This window comes from Bubalus kerabau, chromosome 16 (genome assembly GCF_029407905.1).
Source record: "Bubalus kerabau isolate K-KA32 ecotype Philippines breed swamp buffalo chromosome 16, PCC_UOA_SB_1v2, whole genome shotgun sequence".
In the NCBI taxonomy this organism is placed as follows: Eukaryota; Metazoa; Chordata; class Mammalia; order Artiodactyla; family Bovidae; genus Bubalus; species Bubalus kerabau.
This window is the reverse complement of record NC_073639.1, coordinates 49179259-49196152: the sequence shown is the minus strand read 5'-3', so window position 1 is coordinate 49196152 and position 16894 is coordinate 49179259. Positions and strand designations below refer to the sequence as shown.

General features: G+C 46.9%; 1 long non-coding RNA gene and 1 pseudogene across 1 annotated transcript; one reads left to right on the top strand and one right to left on the bottom strand.

The window, feature by feature from the left end:
- Positions 1-4: 4 nt before the first annotated feature.
- On the bottom strand, positions 5-1899 carry LOC129630121 (uncharacterized). The gene is made up of 2 exons (XR_008703542.1): positions 1696-1899; positions 5-1250 (listed from the first exon to the last, which is right to left on the bottom strand). It is a non-coding gene; the product is annotated as an uncharacterized LOC129630121 (long non-coding RNA).
- A 79-nt stretch (positions 1900-1978) lies between these two features.
- On the top strand, positions 1979-16302 carry LOC129630120 (putative tRNA (cytidine(32)/guanosine(34)-2'-O)-methyltransferase; annotated as a pseudogene).
- Positions 16303-16894: the final 592 nt, after the last annotated feature.

The following is a 16894-nucleotide window of genomic DNA, read 5'->3' as shown; positions in this document are numbered from 1 at the left end:
AATAAGATATTAGTTGTATTTATTTCATTCATGTGAAAACACAATACAGAGAAACCAAGTAGTGTTGGAAGCTGAAGTTTTCTTCTCCTTGCCTCTCCCCCACAGGATAGAAGGAACTAGAAGGAATGGAGTCTTTCAGTGAAATCACCAGTTCTCTCCTCAGAGACCATGTGTTCTTGGCCACTCTGTTCCAAAGCCACACAGGGAGGAAAGACCGGATGCATTTTATTATTCATAATATTCTTGTTCTCCAGTACTACCTTGTACAAGGTAGCAGTGTTTACCCAGCTGTGCTGTGGTCCTATTTTATCCTCTTTAGCAAATATTTATTGAAGCATATTACATGCCAGCTTTATCACTAGTGATGGAAATTTTTTTTGAAAAAGCAACACTTGGTTCATTTCTTTAAGAAAATCAAAGCTAATAAGAGGGATGGAAAATTATTGGTTTATTCAGCTAATTTTTATTGAGCATGTGAAGTGAAGTCGCTCAGTCGTATCTTTGTGACCCCATGGACTGCAGCCCACCAAGCTCCTCCATCCGTGGAATTTTCTAGGCAAGAGTACTGGAGTGGTTTGACATTTCTTTCTCCAGGGGATCTTCCCAACCCAGGGATCGAACCCAGGTCTCCCGCATTGCAGGATAGAGAGGCTTTACTGTCTGAACCACCAAGGAATCCCTTTATTGAGCATCAGATCAGATCAGATCAGTCGCTCAGTCGTGTCCAACTCTTTGCAACCCCATGAATCACAGCACGCCAGGCCTCCCTGTCCATCACCAACTCCCTGAGTTCCATCACCTCCACTAGCTTTGTTTGTAGTGATGCTTTCTAAGGCCCACTTGACTTCACATTCCAGGATGTCTGGCTCTAGGTCAGTGATCACACCATTGTGATTATCTGGGTCATGAAGATCTTTTTTGTACAGTTCTTCTGTGTATTCTTGCCATCTCTTCTTAATATCCTCTGCTTCTGTTAGGTCCATACCATTTCTGTCCTTTATCGAGCTCATCTTTGCATGAAATGTTCCTTTGGTATCTCTGATTTTCTTGAAGAGATCCCTAGTCTTTCCCATTCTGTTGTTTTCCTCTATTTCTTTGCATTGATCTCTGAAGAAGGCTTTCTTATCTCTTCTTGCTATTCTTTGGAACTCTGCATTCAGATGTTTATATCTTTCCTTTTCTCCTTTGCTTTTCGCTTCGCTTCTTTTCACACCATGTGGCAATTTGTTTTCAAGGCCCTGGAGCTAAATCTATGAGCAAAGTAGAAAAGGAGGTTACATTCTCATACTCCATACAGATAATAGAATTCAAAACAGTGTAAGTAAGTACCATGCAGAAACAGGGACAAGGTCATGACAAGCAATCTGAATTTCATTCTAAGCAAATGGGGAAGGTTGAAACCTGGAAGACGACGATTTTCAATTTTTTAAGCTCACCCTGTCTGCAGTGCAGATGGTGTTTAGTGGCAGCAAGAGTGAAACCAGGGATAGACACACTGGACCATCTCCCTGGTCACAGGAGAAAACAAATTATCCCTGTGGACCTTTATATCCCAGCTTAGCCTATTAGGCGTCTTCTGACTCCCTTCCCCCAACTGAAAATAGGCACTCAACCACCAGGCACTCAACCACCACCTCCCTTTCTCAAGCTGCTCGGCCTGTCTGGCCTAGCCTTATTTTCTAATTGGTTATTTACTTGTTGATGTGTGTCCCCTCCTCCCTGGACCGCAGGTTTTATCAGGGCAAGGACGAGATGTGCTTCGTCAACGTTAACAGGTAATTAAGTATGTGATGAGGGGGTGGACGGGACGGGGGAGGAGCGGACGGACGAGTTGGACGCAAAACAGAACGATTGAACGAGGGCTTGGGCCCAGGTGACCGCGGGTGAACAAGGCCGGGGGAGTGCGCAGGCGCTGACCGAGCACCCGCGCGCAGGTCCCGCCCGCATCCCGCCTCTCCTTCCGGTTCCTACACCCTTGTCCCGCCCCTCTTAGCCGACGCTGCGCCTGCGTACTGGCCTAGGCCGGCCGGCTGGTAAGTTGAAAGGGCCTGGTCACCCGGCTGACGCAGCTCTCGCCCCGCTGGCGCTCGCCGCCGCGTCGCCGGGCAGCCACGGTGAGTGCAGAAGCTTGTCCGCACCCGGGCGGGGAGCGGGGGGCCGCTCATGGGGGCGCAGCTTTCAGCCCCCGCGCCCGCCCGTGGCCCCGCGGTTCCCCCGGCCCACCTCGCCCTCAATCCTCCGCGCCCCCCCCCCCCCCCCCCCGTGACCTTTTTCCTGGTGACTCTCCTCCCGGGAGCCCCCAGCCGGCCCCTGGAGGGCGCTGTCCTCGGTGCTGACGCCTCCGGGTGCTCCATGTCGGCGCGTCGTCTGGCGACCCCGTTGGGGGCGTCAGTCGGAAGAGGCGCTTCCCCACCCCCTCTCCCCGGAGGCCTTCCCCAGGACCCAGCGAGAACTGCGAACACCTTTGCGCAGTTTCAGGGACGGAAGTCTGTCCCCGAAGCTGATAAGGATTCCTTCCTCACGGAAACCTGGTTTAGCTTCGAGTAGCTCTCAGTTCACGTGCGACAAATCTCTAGGCTCCCAAGCTGCCAGATTAGGTTAACGGTTCCCCTACCTCACTCACGGGGCCGGGGTCTGAGAATGACTTGTGCTGTCTCAGCGTCTGCAGAACTGAGGGCGTGGAGGGTCTCTCAAAACCAGGTTTATTTTCCAGATGCGATGTCGAATCTTAAAATCTTCCTGCGGGCTTTGTGTATTGTGTAGAGATGGCCAACGCCTACAAAATGACTCAGGTTTTGCACACACATTTCTCTCACCTTTAGCCAAGCAAATGGACATGTTGTTAGTTTATTTATAAAAGTGTCTACTTAATGTTGACGTTGAGGTAATAGATAAATAGAACTTTCTCCTTTAACAATATGTAGCAGATGAGATTGCGAAGAAAAATAGGTTTAATGAGAACAGCGTGATACAGAGTACTTCTGGGTGTGACTCTGTACTCCTGGGCCTGTTGATACACCACTGATGGTTCATAAGATTAATAATTAAATATCAATTATCATCATAACAGTTTCCTTTATGGATGCTCAAAAGCAGTGAAGTTTTAATATTTGAAAGTTGATGATAATGCAATGTAGGGGTCCTTGGGGAAGTTTTGGGAGGATCATCAGTTGTCGGGTGCTTTAAGAATATGGTTTTTAGAAATGACCCTGAGAACTATGGGGCACGACACGTTTGGACTAGGAGAACAAAATGATCTAAAATGAGTCTTGGCCCCTCAAAGTTTTGGTGACACCAACCATGTGGAGGAGAGTGGTCAAAGATTGTGCTCGATGCAGAGTTGTCATGCTGAGGTACTCTAAGAAGAAGGAAAACCCAGCTTTGCTGTTCTCCTGTGTTTGTTTCATTCCAGCTGCCACAGAGATTACATATTTGTGTCTGACTTCCTTTTTTAAAGTACTTACGTATTTACTTTTGTATTTGGATGCTTCAGGTCTTAGTTGTGGTATTGCAGGCTTAGTTGTCCCACAGCATGTGGGATCTTAGTTCCCTGATCAGGAATCCAGCCCATGCCCCATACATTGGAACGTGGATTCTTAACCACTGGACCACCAGGAAAGTCACCTGGCTTATTTTTGTATTTTGATTTATTTATTTTTGACCACACCACAGCATATGGAATCATACTTCCCTGACCGGGGATTGAACCTGCCCTTCCTGCACTGGAAGTATGGAGTCTTAACCAGTTAGTTTTTAAGTAGACTCATAAAAATTCAAACAACATAGAAAAATAAGAATTCCTTTCTGTTCTTCTTAGACCTATTTACCCCACCCCACCCCATTTTTTTTCCTCACATAATAGATGTCCAACAGCTATTCAAGTCAAGAGATAAACAACTTAATTCTTTTTATGACTGATAATAATCCACAGCAAGCATATACTATATTTATTTCATTATTCCCCATTGATGGGTTTTTCACTTAGAGTCCGGCTTTTACCACTACAGAGTCATACTGAGGTGAGTATTTAAAAAAAATTTTTTTTAATTTTTTAAATTATGAAAGTATGATAACACATCTACAGGAGACTTGGAAAATACAGAACAAAGTTACATATAGACCCACTATCACAATTATTTTTAAGTAGATAAATTAAGATTTTTAGTTGGATTTGGTTTCAGTATCAAGCTTTCAAAAATAATAGAATGAATAGACAGAAATGTAGGATATAGTAGACCTGAAAATGCTATGAGCCAATTCAACATAATTAAGATTTATGCAGTTTTCACCTAACAGCAGAATAAAAATTTTATTCAAGTTCCCATAGAGTATAAACCAGGAGACACTGGAACATATCCAGAAACATAAAACAAGGTGCAAACATTTCGTGGTATAAAGGTATTAAATCATACAGAGTCTGTTTTCTTATCACTGTGGAATTATGTTAGAAATTAATATCAAAAGATATTTGAAAATAACCCACGTATTTTCAAGTGCAATGTGACATTTACCAAGAGAGATCTTTGATTCCAGTCATTGAAAGCTGAGGTAAGTATTTTAAAACGTAGGTCGTTCTGCTTTGTTTCTATAGATTCCCATTAGTAGGAACTAAATTAGGATAATGGGTCAAAGATACACATATTTAAAATCTTAATAGAGATCCTACTGTATAGCACAGAACTGTTCAGTGTTATATGGCAGCCTGGGTGGGAGGGGAGTTAGGGGGAGAATGGATACATGTATATGTATGACTAAGTCCCTTTGCTGTCCACCTGAAACTATCACAGCATTGTTAATCAACCATCAGTTCAGTTCACTCACTCAGTTGTGTCCAACTTTGCGACCCCATGAATCACAGCACGCCAGGCCTCCCTGTCCATCACCAACTCCCAGAGGTCACTCAAACTCATGTCCTTAGAGTTGGTGATCCCATCCAGCCGTCTCATCTTCTGTTGTCCTCTTCTCCTCCTGCCGCCAGTCCCTCCCAGCATCAGAGTCTTTTCCAATGAGAGTCAACTCTTCGCATGAGGTGGCCAAAGTATTGGAGTTTCAGCTTCAGCATCAGTCCTTCCAATGAACACCCAGGACTGATCTCCTTTAGAATGGACTGGTTGGATCTCCTTGCACTCCAAGGGACTCTCAAGAGTCTTCTCCAACACCACAGTTCAAAAGCAATTCTTCGGCGCTCAGCTTTCTTCACAGTCCAACTCTCACATCCATACATGACCACTGGAAAAACCATAGCCTTGACTAGACGGACCTTTGTTGGCAAAGTAATGTCTCTGCTTTTGAATATGCTATCTAGGTTGGTCATAACTTTTCCTTCCAAGGAGTAAGTGTCTTTTAATTTCATGGCTGCAATCATCTGCAGTGATTTTGGAGCCCCCAAAAATAAAGTCTGACACTGCTTCCACTGTTTCCCCATCTATTTCCCATGAAGTGATGGGACCAGATGCCATGATCTTCGTTTTCTAAATGTTGGGCTTTAAGCCAACTTTTTCACTCTTCCTCTTTCACTTTCATCAAGAGGCTTTTTAGTTCTTCTTCACTTTCTGCCATAAGGGTGGTGTCATCTGCACATCTGAAGTTATTGATATTTCTCCAGGCAATCTTGATTCCAGCTTGTGCTTCTTCCAGCCCAGCATTTCTCATGATGTACTCTGCATATAAGCTAAATAAACAGGGTGACAATATACAACCTTGATGTACTCCTTTTCCTATTTGGAACCAGTCTGTTGTTCCGTGACCAGTTCTAACTGTTGATTCCTGACCTGCATATAGGTTTCTCAAGAGGCAGGTGAGGTGGTCTGGTATTCCCATCTCTTTCAGAATTTTCCAGTTTATTGTGATCAACCATACTCCAGTATAAAATAAAAAGTTTAATAAATGATTGGTTTTAAAAATGAATAAATTGTAAAAAATCTTAACAGGTATTGACAGAATATTTCTCCCCAAATATAGCAACTTATATTCCTGTATGCCATGTAGGGGAGGACCCTTTACTTTACATCATAAAGGTTTGCCAGTTGAGTAAGTGAAAGGGCATTCTGCTGTTGAGCTCTGTTACTTTTTCTCAGCTGCTGTTGCCCGCTGTCATGATCTCTTCTGTAGATGCCCTTCATACTCTTCCCCATTTCCCCAGTAAGTTGTTTTCTTACTAATTTAGAGGGGCTCTTTTTATATTAGGGATATTTTCCCTTTGCAGCTATAAATAAAACACTGCATATATTTCCCCCTTGATTATTTTTGTCTTTTTACTTTGTTTAGAACCTTTTTACTTTGTTAAAACATAGGTCTTGCCTATAGCTCAAATGGTAAAGAATCTGCCTGTGATGCACTAGACCAGGGTTTGATCCCTGTGTCAGGAAGTTCCTCTGGAGAAGGGAATGGAAGTCCACTCTGGTATTCTTGCCTGGAGAATTCCATGGACAGAGAAGCCTGGTGTGCTACAGTCCGTGGGGTCGCAAAGAGTTGGACATGACTGAGCAACTAACACAACACACACCCACAGAACATTTTTACATAATTGTTTTTTCCTTTATGGCATCTCTGTTTCTTTTTGTATATAATTAAGCAACTTTTCATTTCAACTGTACACTGATAAAATTAAAAAAAAAAAAAAATTGGAAAAAGTTTTTGGGACTTCCCTAGTGGTCCAATAGTTAAGACTCCATGGTCCCACTTGCCGCAACTAAAGATCCCACAGGCAGCAATGAAGATCACTTAATGCTGCAAGTAAGACCAGATGCAGAAAAATAAATTAAAAAAAATTTTTTTCCTTCAAATTGAGTTTGAGAATTTTTCTGCATAGAAATTCTTTATCAGGGATTTCCCTGGAGGTTCAGTGGTTAAGACTTCACCTTCTAGGGAATTCCCTGGTGGTCCAGTGGCTAAGACTGTGCACTCCCAATGCAGGGCGGCCAGGTTCAATGTCTGGTTGGGGAACTAGATCCCACATGCCACAAGCAAGAGTTTGCATGTTGTAACTACGACCTGGTACAGCCAAATAAATGAATAAACAAAAATAAATATTTAAAAAACAAAAAAGACTTCTCCTTCTAATGCAGGGGGTGTGGGTTTGATCCCTGGTCAGGGAGCTGAGGTCCCACATGCTGTGCATCCAAAAAGCCAAAACAAAACAGAAGCAACTTTGTGACTTTAATAAAGAGTTTTTTAATGGTTCACATAAAAATCTTTAAAAGAAATTCTGTATCAGATAATGTGACCTGAAAAACTTACAAATGTTTCCCCTGAATTTATATGATGTACTGTGATGGAAGAAACAAGATCTGAACATCTTATAAAATATATTTGTCTACAATACATGTACTTTATTCAAGCACATTTGGAAATAGGAAATCGCCTGTGTGGGCTTTAGTCCCAAGTTGTGAAGGAGTGGAGGAGCTGAAGATACCAACTGCATTTTGTCCTATGCGGGAGGCTCCCCTCTCAGCCTCAGTTCCCTCTGTGTCACATGGGATGATGGTGGGCTTGGTCTGCTGGTGGTCTCATGAATAATCAGTGAGGGAAGCCATTAGCACCATGTCTAAGCCCAGAAAACTGACCTCAGAAAATGTTAGCCTCACTGGAGGAACCCTCACCGCCAAGCCTCAGGCCAGCGGACCCCCCAGAATGTACATTCATAATAGAAAACCACAGTATACATAGCAAAGAGGCCTCAGGAGTGAGAGACTCACAGCTGAAGATATGTTAGATGCTAGAATTGCTGGATCTAGAATAAGATATGCAAAATGTATTTAATATGATGAAAGAAGCAAAAGGAGGAAATAACAAGCATGGAGAAGAGACAGGGTCATCAGAGACCAAGCAGATGAAAACATGAACCAGATCTAGAAACTAAAACAACTGAAATTTAAAACTTTATAGCAATAATCTCAATCTTTACCTCATACCATAATAAGAATGGGTGCAAAATGGATCGGAAATGTAAAACTCACAATTCTGAAATACAGGAAAAAAATCTTTGTAGCCTTGGATAAAATTTCTTGGGACTTCCCTGGTGGTACCGTAGATAAGAATCTGCCTGCCAGTGCAAGGGACACAGGTTCGATCCTTGATCTTGGGAGCAGCTAAGCCTGTGTGCCACAACTACTGAACCCGGGTGCCCAGAGCCTGTTCTCCACAACAGGAGAAGCCACTGCAATGAGAAGCGTGGGCACCCCAACAAATAGTAGCCACTACCTGCCCCAACTAGAGAAAGCCCATGTGCAGCAATGAAGACCTGGTGCAGCCAAAAATAAAAGTTTTAAAAAAGATTTCTTGGATACAACACCAAAAGCACAATCTATAAAAGAAAAAAAGTGGAACTTAAAAACAAGTTTGCTGTGTGAAAAACATAAAGAGAATGAAAAGAGTTACTAGGAGAAAACATTTGCAAAAGACACAACTTAATGAAGTATATCAGTTCAGTTCAGCCGCTCAGTCGTGTCCGACTTTTTGTGACCCCATGAATCGCAGCACGCCAGGCCTCCGTGTCCATCACCAACTCCTGGAGTTCACTCAAACTCACGTCCATCCAGTCAGTGATGCCATCCAGCCATCTCATCCTCTGTCGTCCCCTTCTGCCCCCAATCCCTCCCAGCATCAGAGTCTTTTCCATTGAGTCAGCTCTTCACATGAGGTGGCCAAAGTACTGGAGTTTCAGCTTTAGCATCATTCCTTCCAAAGAACATCCAGGACTGATCTCCTTTAGAATGGACTGGTTGGATCTCTTTGCAGTCCAAGGGACTCTTCAAGAGTCTTCTCCAACACCACAGTTCAAAAGCATCAATTCTTCGGTGCTCAGCTTTCTTCACAGTCCAACTCGCACATCCATACATGAAGTACATAGAATATATAAATAATAATAAAACACCTATCTTCTGTACTCAATACACTTCTGACACCAGATGTGTGGGGTTTCCCACACCAAGCAGTTCTCCAGGTTCCTGTGACATTGGCCAGCTGTCCTGGCAGAGCTCAGTTGGATGCTGAGAGCCCAGGGCTAGCGCAGAGCCCCTCAGATAACCCCAGTTCAGGTGCCAGTTAGACCAGGTTGTCACCTGGCCATTTGACCCACCGGCTATAAATCAGGAGGATTCCACTATCCTCAGGTTGAATCATTTGCTAGAACAGAACTCAGGAAAAGTTTACTTCCTAGGTTACTGGTTTTTGATTAAAGGGTATAACTCAGGAACTGCCAGATGGAAGAGATTCACAGGGCAGAGTGTGGGGAAGGTGTGTGGAGCCCCTGTGCCCTTGCTGGGCTCCAGTCTCCACACCTTTCTGCATTCACCAGCCAGGAAGCTTCCCTAGACCTGTCCTTTGGGATTCAGTGGAGGTCCCATTACTTGGGCCTGATTATTAACTCAATGTCTAGCCCTTTTCTACTCTGCAGAGGATGGGGAGTAAGGCTGAAGGTTCCAAGCTTCTGACCATAGTATATAGTCTTTCTGGTGATCATCCTCTGGCCAGGAGCCCACCAAGAGTCACCTGGTTAGATCAAAAGACCCTCCTGGCAGCCCTAACACTCAGGAGATTCCATGGGTTCTAGGAGCTTTGTGTCAGGAGCCGGGGATAGAGACCAGTATATTATATATTTATTATCATTTCCCAATGAAGAACTGTGAAAACTTAATGAGAAATAATTCATTTTTCTTTTCTTTCGTTTTTGGCCATGCCACGTGGTATACAGGGTCCAAGTTTCCTGACCTGACCACGGATTGAACCTGTGCCCCCCGCAGAACAGCAGTGAGAGAGTTCGCCAGACTGGCCACATAGGCACCAGATACTAGAACTCACGTGGTACATTCAGGTCTGGTCTCTGCTTCGCACAAACGACCGCTTTCCTTGATGATGACAGGCTTGCCACACTCTGCTTGCCCTTAGGCATTTGCGACATACTCAGATCAACTGAGAACACAAACTGAAATCCGGTAACTTCTCACTGGTTTGCGTTCTCGCCGAGGCTTGTACTGCTCCTGGACTGGCAACCTGCTTCACTCCTTTTCTCCAAACTGAAAATTTGAGCTTACTCTTGGCAGGTGCCTGGACAAACTGTGAGATGGGCCAGACATCAGAGGACAAGCAGGATGTCTATCACCGCCTTGCCAAGGAGAATGGCTGGCGTGCCCACAGCGCCTTCAAGCTGCTGCAGCTGGATGAGGAATTCCACCTCTTCCAAGGTGTGATGCGGGCCATTGACCTGTGCGCGGCCCCAGGCGGCTGGACCCAGGTGCTGAGTCGGAAGATTGGGGGCCAGGGCTCTGGCCACGTGGTGGCTGTGGATCTGCAGTCTATGGCCCCACTGCCGGGCGTGGTGCAGATCCAGGGGGACATCACCCAGCTGTCCACTGCCAAGGAGATCGTCCAGCACTTTGAGGGCTGCCCCGCGGACCTAGTGGTGTGCGATGGGGCCCCTGATGTGACCGGCCTCCATGACGTCGATGAGTATATGCAGTCACAGCTCCTCCTAGCTGCCCTGAACATTGCTACACACGTCCTGAAGCCAGGGGGCTGCTTTGTGGCCAAGATCTTCCGAGGCCGGGATGTGACACTGGTCTACAGCCAGCTGCGTGTCTTCTTCTCCAGCGTGCTCTGTGCCAAGCCCAGGAGCAGCCGGAATGCCAGCATCGAGGCCTTTGCTGTCTGTAAGGGTTATGACCCTCCTGAGGGCTTCCTGCCTGACCTGACCAAGCCGCTACTAGACCACTCTTATGATCCAGATTTCAACCAATTAGATGGCCCCACTCGCGTCATTGTGCCGTTTGTGACCTGTGGGGTCCAGAGCGCCTATGATTCAGACTGCAGTTACCCACAGGACCTAGAAGACAGCTCAGAATAGAAGTAGACTCCACCCACTCAGCCCCCACCCTCTCACCATCGTACCAGGAGGCCTGAGTATTGAAGAAGGGGCGGCTGGCCAAGAAGATCTGCCCCCAAGACTACCCCGTCAGCACAGTGTCCACATTGCCCCCATCCCTGGCCGCCCCGCAGGTCACACCCTGCTGACCTCTGAGGTGGAAGACAGTGAAATGAATTGTTCCCCTTAACACGTTAACTAAGCTGGCAGTCTGATAAGGACTTGGAAGCTGTTTGCTATTCAAGGAAAACCATAACTTGAGTAGGTGAACTTGTTTTCAAATACATCAAAAGCGAGTCCTGAACATACAGGCTCCAAGTGGGAACCTCCAGCAACCACCACAAACAGCAAGGACAGAAATATCACAGAATGCACGTCTGCACTGCAGAGGGGATTCTTGAATAGGGTCCTGCCTCTTCTCTAAATCTTCGCAACCGTGTGTCCTGAATGTGTCCAGAATTTACTCTGAAAGCAGGACTTCTAAACCCTCGTAGAAGTCAGCAGTATCTGTGAACTTGATGGAAGAAAATATTACATCTTTATTTTCACGGATATAGCTGAAATTTTAGCTTTACTTGGGAATCTGAACACTGGCAGCAAATCACGGTAGTAAAAGCAATGCCTACAACTTTCCCACTACTACTTTTGATCAGTTACTTTTGTGTTCGAGTTGTGGGCATCTTAAAATGTTGTTCACATTGGCCACTACTTTGAATAAGATCTCATAATTAGATGTACTGATTTTTAAAAGTTCATATATTATAAAACAGCAGTGAGATACAAGGACACACATGTTAGACTGGCTCAACAGTGAAGACCTTGGCTCCTGAGGATGTAGGACAGCCCGTTCCCATGCTCTGTTGGTGGGCACTTGAAAGTGTATAAAGCCTCTTTGGAAGCAGCTTGTATTATTTAAACCATCATTGACTCTGACCCAGCAACCTTACTTCTCGCTGTTCACACAGGAGAGGTGAAAACAGGCATTTACATAATCACCTGTATGCAAACATGGAGAGCAGTTTTATTCATAATCTCTGCAAACTGGAAGCAACCCAGTCATTCACCTGGCAAAGGGAGAAGCAAACTGCGTTCCCTCCAGACGACGACACAGCACTTGGGAAGCAGGACCAGGCTGCTGGTGCTGGGACAGCACGCGGGTCTCAAGTGTACTGTGCAGAAAAGAAGGGGCCAGACACCAGAGGCTGCATTCTGTAGTTGTGTGTGCATGCTCAGTCGTATCTGACTCTTGCGACCCCATGGACTGTAGCCGGCCAGGCTTCTCTGTCTATGGAATTTTCCAGGCAAGAATACTGGATTGGCTACCATTTCCTTTCTAGGGGATCTTCCCGACCCAGGGATCAAACCCACGTCTCTTACATCTCCTAGCAGGCAGGTTCTTTACCAGTTGAGCCACCAGGGAAGCCCCTGCATTCTGTATGATTTCACCTATATGACATCCTGGAGATGGCAAAACTATAGAGTCAGACTACAGCTTGGGGGTTTTAGGGGTGAGATGGCTGTAGGGGGAAAGGATTGACCTCAGAAGGGCCATTGGAGATTTGGGGGTGATGCAAATGTCCTGTTCATAGCCTTTCTCAACACTCACAATACCATGCATCCAAAAAATTTGGGATTTCCCTGGCAGTCCAGTACCAGATCCCTGGTGGCTCAGTAGGTTAAGAGTCTGCTTGCAACGCAGGAGACTCAGGTTTGATCCCTGAGTTGGGGAAGATCCCCTGGAGAAGGAAATGGCAACCCACTGCAGGATTCTTGCCTGGAGAATTCCATGGGCAGAGGAGTCTGACAGGCTACAGTCCATGGGTTTGCAAAGAGTCGAACATGACTGACACTTTCACTGGAGGTCCAGTGGTTAGGGCTCCAAGCTTTCACTGCCGAAGGCCTGGTTGGAGAACTAAAATCCCACAAGCTGCCCAGAAAAGAAAGGCCGGGGATGGGGGTGGTGATTTTTACTGGATGCAGATTTCACTGCAGATTTTTGAAAACTTCATGGGAGAGTAAACAGTCTGTTAGAAAATTAGTGATTGAGAGGGGTGTGGGGAAAACCTGGCTAACTTCTCAGTGATAACTCTGGAAACCAGAAAGTTCTTTCTGGTGTTGGGATAAACAGGCTCCGAGGAGTGCCTCCCTGATGGCTCCAGGGGAGTGGCCTCTGCAGCCTTCACACCCCTCATCCGTCTCTCTGCCTGCTGTGCCCGCAGTTGCCTGCTGTGGGCGCAGGTCTGAGGACAGATGCTCTCATGTGGGCTGGGGCGGGGCTGCAGCTGCTTCTAGCCAAGTGGTGGCTTCTGCTTTGTCTCCACCTGCAGGACTCATCCTTCCAGCTAGGAAGGCACTGGTCTGGACGCGGTTTTTGGCCACAGACCCGAGAGCTCAGAAAGGGAGCAAAGGATTGATGAACGTTTCAACAACAAAGCTCTTTCTCATTCCATCAGTTTATTTTTGGGAATGGTATTTTTTTCAGTGTTTTGATCTGTACATTGGTAAACAATAGAGTTGACATTGACTCCTGTGGATATAGGAACTAACTGAAGAAGAGATAGCCTTTTAGTAATTGTTTACTATAATCATAGTATACTTGTCATACCAATAATAATTGTACCAGTTTATCAATCCAGAAGATTATTTTTGAATACTTAAGAGTCTTGTGGTCAGTTTTTGAGCACATTTCTATTGCAGAGACACATGATCTGGGGTCTATAAAATAAGTCAAAAAAAAAAAAGTTAGGATTAGATCTGTGGGGGATGAAATGGGAATAGGGATTCACAGAGGGGAGCATGAGCTGGACCCTTGGTTATTTAAGAGTCGTGTGGTCACACGTAGTTTTATAGGATTATGACAAGTGTCTGGTCATAGATGGAGTATTGGGTGATACCCGACAGCCCCCTTCTTTGCCTTTTCATGCCTGACTCTCATGATGCTCTGAGTGGAGATGCAGGTTCACACACAAGTGTTCAGAGCTGTGGCCGTAGCCTCGCCATCATCTTCTGTCTCTTGTATCAGAAGGTGGCGATGTGCTGGGGGAGGGGAAACTGTCAGGCCAGGGCACCCCCTTCACACACCTGCCAGAGAAAGCTCCCAGAAGCACCTGTGGGCACATTCTAGACTGTTCTTCAGCAGGAGGGAGCCTTTGCTGCCCCAGGGTATGGTACCTCCCCCAGCTCCAGCTCAGAGGCAGCACCTGGGTCTTTCCTGGATGACAGGACCTGCTGTTGCCTTCTCCCCCCTAATCTGGCAAAGCTGCCTCACTCCCCATCCTTACCCTGCACCCCTAGGTAGGCGAGGGCAGCAGAGCGGTTGCACTGAGGCCACACTGTCTTCTGGCCTGACCCAGGGGTCACATAAGAGGGCAAACCAGCCTGCCCAGGGACGTCGTGACCAGCGCAGCTGCTGGACTCGGGGGGTTCCCCACCAGGCCCCCTGCTCTGGGGGCCGCCTGAAACATGATCAGTTCCTAAACCCTGGGGGATGCAGTTCTGGGGTCTCAGGTCCTCCTAGATCCTTCGTGAGCTCAGTGCCTGCCAGCCTACCCTGCTGCTGGTGGGCCCAAGGCCACTGCTGGTTGGCCGCGTTCCCACCCTCTTCCAGTCTTTCCTTTTTTCCCACTTTTATCGAGATGTAGTTGACCTACAGCACTGTGCACAGCATAATGACCTGGCGCACAGCATGGAATGATTCTCACACTAAGGTTAGTGAGTGTTCATCTCGTGTAGATAGAACATTAAATAGAAAAAAATTCCCTTATGGTGAAAATTCAGGATTTACTCTTTTTAAAATAATTTATCTATTTGGCCATGCCAGGTGTTAGTTACAGCATAAAGGATCTTTGATCTTCACTGCAGCATGCAGTGAAGGATTTAGTTAGAACACGCAGGATTGCTTACTTATGGCATGTGGGATCTACTTCCCCGACCAGGGATGGAATCCAGGTCCCCTGCATTGACAGTGTGGAGTCTTAGCCACTGGACCGCTAGGGAAGTCCATGATCTACTCTCAACAACTTTCATACGTATCATGCATAATCTACAGCGTGTTAATTATACTTGTCATGTTGTACATTACATTCCTGGTACTTATTTACCTAATAAATGGAAGTCTGTACCTTTTGACCATTTCCAGTCCCTGCTTCTGGTAATGACAAATCTTTTTCGATGAGTTTAATTGGTTTACTGCACTGTTAATCGGAGAAGGCAATGGCACCCCACTCCAGTACTCTTGCCTGGAAAATCCCATGGACGGAGGAGCCTGGTAGGCTGCAGTCCATGAGGTCGCTAAGAGTTGGACACGACTGAGCGACTTCACTTTCACTTTTCATTTTCATACATTGGAGAAGGAAATGGCAACCCACTCCAGTGTTCTTGTCTGGAGAATCCCAGGGACGGTGGAGCCTGGTGGGCTGCCATCTATGGGGTCACACAGAGTCGACACGACTGAAGCAACTTAGCAGCAGCAGCAGCACTGTTAATCCCTCCTACTTCGCTCTTTCCTGAAGTCTTTTTATTCCAGATAAAATGCCTAGCAGGTCACTGTTGAAACCCAGCACCAAAAAGTGATCTGTACCTCCAGCCCACCTGAAAAGCACTGTTCCCTCCGGTCTCCCAGACATGTAGGGCCCCGGGGGCCCAGCAGGTGCAGGGGCTGCTGCAGGCCGACTCTGTATCTCCAGGTTCAGAGCAAAGTCTAAGGCAAGCCATGTCCAGTTTCCTTGCGGTCACTTGGCTACTTCCTTGGAAGTGAGGATGCCAGCAGGTCTGGACTCAGACCCCCTCCCCACTCCCACTGCTCAGGGGCAGAGTTACATGGAGTCCTCGGCACATGGCACCCTTGGCCCCTGGTTGAAGCCTCCTGGCCTCCCGCCCTCTCTGCTGACCTGGCCCAGAGCCTCCACCTGTATCCCTGCACGTGTACCCTCCCCGCCACTTGCACCCCTTCCGAGAACTCGTGGACAGGCTCGGGGCCACTGTGCATACCCTGGGCCCTGCTGGGACAGTGGGGTTGGGGCTAGCCTGGCTACCTCACAATACTCGGTAAACATGATACTGCAATTTTTTGTCCTGCTAGCATTTATTATAAAACTTTCAGGCTCAGCTGTTGTCTTTAGTCACCTTCTTCTGATATAAGTGTGTCTGGATGTAAAGAAAAGGGCAAGCTGAGGGGCAAGCCGGGATTTCCAATAACCCTATCACCACGGGGCACTGCACCCACCACCAGCCACTGCCCTTGCCTGCCCCTCCCCAGCCCACGTCCACACTTCATTTCTTTTATTCTGGTGTGCACACACCCTGTCTTCTCATCCATTCATCAGGTGATGAACACCTGGGATGTTTCTACTCCCTGGCTGTTAGGAGGAACACTGTGTCCTGCGTGAACACACATTCATTCTCTGGGGCATGTGCCCAGGTGTGGGACTGGGGTCACACAGCAGCTGCACGGATGACGGGTCACACCCACCAACAGTGCCAGCGTGTGGGGCTGTCCCCATGTCAGTGCCACACCTGTACTGTCGCGGCTCACTGCTGCGGGGGTGGCCTGTGTCTGGTACACACCTCCTGGGTCATCAGTGACACCGAGCACCTTCTGATGGCTTGTTGGCCAAACCCACCAGGAGGGGAGCCTCCACCATGCTGGGCAGGGGTGGGGGGTGGGGTGGCACAGGAGCTCAAACACAGCTGGCCCTTGTCTGGATTTTCTTAGAGAAATGTTTCTCCATTTGCTATCTGCCCTTAGGACAATTTCTGGACTCTAAGCAGCTATGTTTTTGTGATCTTGCCAGTAGTTTTGTTAGGGAGAGGGTCTATGGCATTCCCCAGTCCATCTCCCGGAAGTTGATTCCAGTCAACCTTACCTTCTGTGAGCAAAAGCTAGACCCAGTCAGTAGGGGCTGTTTGTTTATCAGAAATAAGACTCCAGTAATTTGGGGCACTGTTTTTCAATAAACTGGACGCATCCAGCCTGAGGTTTCCTGACAAGTGGGTCAGAGGCTTCTGCTTCACCACTGGCTACACCCGTGCCTC